Genomic DNA, 6,000 nt, shown 5'->3' on the forward strand with positions numbered 1-6,000 from the left:
AGGCATTTTTCCCTCGTCATGCCAAAGTGTTCTATATATCCTTTCCGCTTGGCACCACGCTTCTGTCCGGCACAATTCGATCGTCTTAATGACATCTATCATGCGACCGCGCGGCCGCTAGGTTTTCGGACATGACCGCTCGACATTTACATGCTAATATCCCTAACTTCCGCTGACCAACTTTTTCTTTGTGCCTTACCCCCAAAGGGGTTTTCCGTACATTTTTGATAAGCGAGCCGCTCAACCGTATAACCAGGCTATCGTTGATTGTATCTTGTGATTGGCTATCCGCTCGGACGTTTATAGACGCCGGCTCGTCTCTCGATGTTTAACGTCGGAGCTCGACGGTCATCCTCTCGGACGTTCATAGACGCCGGCTCGTCTCTCGATATTTAACGTCGAAGCTCGACGGTCTTCCACTCGGACGTTTATAGACGCCGGCTCGTCTCTCGATATTTAACGTCGGAGCTCGACGGTCTTCCGCTCGGACGTTTATAGACGCCGGCTCGTCTCTCGATATTTAACGTCAGAGCTCGACGGTCTTCCGCTCGGACGTTTATAGACGCCGCTCTCGATATTTAATGCCGGAGCTCGGCGGTCTTCGCTCGGGCGTTTATAGATGCGGCTCGTCTCGATATTTAGCGTCGGAGCTCGGCGGTCTTCCGCTCGGGTTTATAAGCGCCGGCTCGTCTCTCGATATTTAACGTCGAGCTCGGCGGTCTTCCGCTCGGAGCGTTTATAGACGCGGCTCGTCTCTCGATATTTAACGTCGGAGCTCGGCGGTCTTCCTCTCGATCGTTTATAGGCGCGGCTCGTCTTCGATATTTAACGTCGAAGCTCGGCGATCTTCCGCTTCGGACGTTTATAGCGCCGGCTCGTCTCTCGATATTTAACGTTGGAGCTCGGCGGTCTTCCGCTCGGGCGTTTATAAACGCGGCTCGTCTCTCGATATTTAACGTCGGAGCTCGGCGGTCTTCTTCAGACGTTTATAGACACCGGCTCGTCTCGATATTTAACGTCGGAGCTCGGCGGTCTTCCGCTCGGGCGTTTATAAACGCCGGCTCGTCTCTCGATATTTATCGTCGGGCTCGGCGGTCTTCCGCTCGGACGTTTATAGACACGCTCGTCTCGATATTTAACGTCGGAGCTCGGCGGTCTTCGGCTCGGGCGTTTATAGCGGCTCGTCTCGATATTTAACGTCGGAGCTCGGCGGTCTTCCGCTCGGACGTTTATAAGCCGGCTCGTCTCTCGATATTTAACGTCGGAGCTCGGCGGTCTTCCGCTTCGGACGTTTATAGACACCGGCTCGTCTCGACATTTAACGTCGGGCTCGGCGGTCTTCGCTCGAACGTTTATAGGCGGCTCGTCTCGATATTTAACGTCGGAACTCGACTGTCTTCCGCTCGGACGTTTATAGGCCGGCTCGTCTCTCGATATTTAACGTCGGAGCTCGACGGTCTTCCTTCGGACGGTTTCGTCTCTCGATATTTAACGTCGGAGCTCGGCGGCCTTCTGCTCTAACGATTAGCTGTCGAGGGGCGAGGGTCTTCGATATCGAGCGTGCGGCTCATATATTTATATGCCCGCCAAACGGCCAGGGGTCTTGACACCGTTCGGAAATCTTTGAAGCTTGTGATGGATCCGTCGGCAATCTCCGAAACCACCGTTGAGCCGAGCGAGAGAGTGGTAAGAAAACTCGGCACTTTACTCCATCGTGTATTGATGAGTGAGCATGTCTCACTTACCCGATGATCATCCGGTCGGTTGTCCCATTGTACTCGCCGATCGTCGGGGCGCGTAGTGCTTCGGAGGGTCTCGTGGGATAGCCTCCGAAAATTGGCGATTGATCCGCTCGGGCGATCGTCCGGGGGCTTTCCCCTTCATTATCTCGTCTAGGCATTTCATTGAAGAAGATCCCTATCGATGGGTGCCACGGCTGGGTGCGGCGAGCCGATGAAATGCGACGGTGGCGGTGGTGCTTCAGCTCGTCGCGAGCCAGAGGTTGCTTCTTTGCTCCGGCCGCTCGGTTGCTGTTTTTGCTCCACAAGCTTGGCGGCCCTTATCTCGATCAGAGCGTCGAGTTCCTCAGTCGAAAGTGTCACCGCGTGTTGTCGTCCAGCCTCATCCATTGTTTCCGATCGGATGCAGGAGCGTTCCCACAGACGGCGCCAAATTGATCCTGTCCGAATCGCCGAACCAAGGGACGCTGGGCACGTGGCGCTCTCCTAGTCGATGGCACAGGCCTCCGAAGCTCCGGCGATCCTGCACAGAAGTCGGGCCGGGAAGGGGTTCCCGGCGGCGACCCTCCGACGCTCAAGTCAGGTAAGTAGTGGAAAAAGGAGCTCCCAAGCTTGTAAAATGCGTAACTCCGGCGAAGTCTACGGTTCTTTATATGGGGCGATGAAAAAGCTCCTACATGTCTATCGAGGCGCGTGCGTATCCGCAGCCCATGCCTCGGTGTGTGCCTGTCAGAAAACTTACCTGACGCCATACTGCAACAGTCCCATCGCGCCTTCGATGGGACAACAAAACACCCCGTTGTCAGACTAGGAGTATGGCTTAGTCATGTGACTTGACGGCTATCAGGAGATGTTCCTGTTCTCCTTTACCGCCGGCCGGGACGTACGTCCGGCCGACTGGATGGAGAACATCGTCCGGACGACCTTCATCCCCTGCGCCGGTCGGATGACACGCCCCTCACATCTCGCCTGTCGCTTGTGCTGAGATGCCGGGGAGACTTCCAGGCGAGTGACTTCCTCTCGGCTCTGAGACATTGTTTCATTGAGCGTCGGAACCCCAACCCGGTTAGGGCGCCTTTTACTACCGCATGTCCATTGGTCGGCCGATCAGCCTTATCCATTTCTTCCAAGTCCGGTCGGCTCACCCTTCTCTGGCGGGCTACTTGACCATTTGACCTCCACGTGGCGTTGACCCCTCGTTAGGGGGTCCCGGGCTCTTACCACCGGATCTGTTGCAATCTGACATATTGAAGTGTTGCAGCATCTTAGTGATATAAACTTCTTGAGACAACCCCAAAGGCCTCTTTGATCAGTCTCTAATGATCTTTACTCCTAAGATGTATTCTGCTTCTCCCATATCTATTATGTCAAATTGTGATGAAAGCCAACTTTTGACTTCTATCACACACTTTATGTTGCTTCCAGCTATTAGCATATCGTCAACATATAATGATAAAATGACAAACTTTCCTTTTTCCTTTATTAGGTAAACACAATGATCCTCATTGATCATTTCGAAACCATAAGACAATATTACTTCATTAAATCTTATGTTCCATTGTCTTGACGCTTGCTTTAGCCCATATATAGACTTCCGAAGTCTACATACTCTTTTTTCTTGGCCTTCAGCAACACAACCTTCTAGTTGTACCATATAGATTTCTTTGTCAATATTACCATTAAGGAAAGCCATTTTTACATCCATCTGATGTAATTCCATGTCATATTGTGCTGCTATAGCTAGGATGACACGTATTGACACAAACTTCACAACTAGGGAGAATGTCTCTTCAAAGTCAATACCCTCCATTTGGGTATATCCTTTTGTAACTAATCGAGCTTTGTATCGATTAATCGATCCATCTGCTTTCCTCTTTACTTTGAGAATCCACTTATTCCCAATAGCCCTTCGGCCCGGAGGAAGATCGACTAAATCCCAAACTTGATTCTTTCTCATTGACTCCATTTCTTCATCCATTACAATTTTCCATTCTTTTCTAACTGAGCTTCTCAAAGCTTCCTCAACTGTTCGAGGTTCCTCATCATCAACTGGGAGAACCATCAATGCCTCATTCTCAATATCAAACCTTCTCCGAGGAATAATCTGACGACTACTTCTTTGAAGGTTAGACTGTTGAGAAACTGACTCATTCAGTGGCAAATTACTCCCACTCGGTTGACTAGATTCAGGAATCTCATGATCTGTTGATAAAGGAACATTATCCTCCTCCTTTATCTCATATAGAGGAATTGTCTTATCAACTTCACCTCGTGTTGGGAACTCAATTTCAAGAAAAGTAGCATCTCTTGACTTTATTTCAGAGATGGTTCCATCTTGTCGCTCACTAATAAAAATATAACCCTTAGAAGTCTCATAGTACTTTATAAAGATACACTTCTTACCTCTGGGTTCTAATTTTCCATGTTCGTGAGTCTTATCATGAACGTAGGCAGTTGACCCCCAAGGTCTCAGATTACTCAAATCCGGCTTTCTGCCTGTCCAACGTTCATGTAGGGTAGATGGAACTGACTTTGAAGACACTTTGTTAAGTATATAGGCCGCAACTAATAATGCATCTCCCCAATAGGAGATTGGCAAATTAGCCTGCGCCATCATAGACCTAACCATTTCAAGAAGAGTCATATTTCTTCTTTCAGCAACCCTATTTTGCTGTGGAGTTCCAGGGATAGTTAGCTGTCTAATAATCCCTTTCTCATTACACATTGTCTTGAACTGATCAGACAAATATTCACCTCCATGATTAGTGCGCAAGGTTTTAACCTTACGTTCCAATTGATTCTCAACTTCATTCAAGTAACGAATAAAGCAATCCAATGCTTCAGATTTGTGAGAAATCAAATACACATGACCAAAACGCATGAAGTCATCAATAAATATAATGAAATAAGAACTTCCATTTCTAGCCTTCATATTCGTTGGACCACAAATATCCGAATGAATTAATTGCAATGGTGATTCAGCCCTAATAGCCTTACCAAATGGTTTCCTAGTCGTCTTTCCAGCAAGACAATGCTCACATATAGACAAGTTAATCTTAGCATGAGTACCCAAAAGACCCTCTTTAGCTAATCTATTCATTTGTTCTTGTCCTATATGTCCTAATCTAGCATGCCAAATTTCATCATTAACATCAGTGATCCGGTGGTAAGAGCCCGGGACCCCCTAATGAGGGGTCAACGCCACGTGGAGGTCAAATGGCCAAGTAGCCCGCCAGAGAAGGGTGAGCCGACCGGACTTGGAAGAAATGGATAAGGCCGATCGGCCGACCAATGGACATGCGGTAGTAAAAGGCGCCCTGACCGGGTTGGGGTTCCGACGCTCAATGAAACAATGTCTTAGAGCCGAGAGGAAGTCACTCGCCTGGAAGTCTCCCCGGCATCTCAGCACAAGCGACAGGCGAGATGTGAGGGGCGTGCCGTCCGGCCGGCGCAGGGGATGAAGGCCGTCCGGACGATGTTCTCCATCCAGCCGGCCGGACGTACGTCCCGGCTGGTGGTAAAGGAGAACAGGAACATCTCCTGATAGTCGTCAAGTCACATGACTAAGCCATACTCCTAGTCTGACAACGGGGTGTCTTGTTGTCCCATCGAAGGCGCGATGGGACTGTTGCAGTATGGCGTCAGGTAAATTTTCTGACAGGCACACACCGAGGCATGGGCTGCGGATACGCACGCGCCTCGATAGGCGTGTAGGAACTTTTTCATCGCCCTATATAAAGAACCGTAGACTTCGCCGGAGGTACGCATTCTACAAGCTTGGGAGATCCTTTTTCCACTACTTACCTGACTTGAGCGTCGGAGGGACGCCGCCGGGAACCCCTTCCCGGCCTGACTTCTGTGCAGGATCGCCGGAGCTTCGGAGGCCTGTGCCATCGACTAGGAGAGCGCCACGTGCCCAGCGTCCCTTGGTTCGGCGATTCGGACAGGATCAATTTGACGCCGTCTGTGGGAACGCTCCTGCATCCGATCGGAAACAATGGACGAGGCTGGACGACAACACGCGGTGACACTTTCGACTGAGGAACTCAACACTCTGATCGAGATAAGGGCCGCCAAGCTTGTGGAGAAAAAACAGAAGGCAGCAGCCGAGCGGCCGGAGCAGCAAGAAACTTCAGCGTCTGGCGGCCGAGCGGAAGCACCACCTGCCACCGTCGCATTTCATCGGGCTCTGTTCCGCAGCCCTGAAGCCGTGGCAGCCCACCGGGATAGGGGATCTTCTTCGGATGAAATGCCTAGACGA

The sequence above is a fragment of the Zingiber officinale genome, chromosome 8B, assembly GCF_018446385.1.
Source record: "Zingiber officinale cultivar Zhangliang chromosome 8B, Zo_v1.1, whole genome shotgun sequence".
Lineage (NCBI taxonomy): Eukaryota > Viridiplantae > Streptophyta > Magnoliopsida > Zingiberales > Zingiberaceae > Zingiber > Zingiber officinale.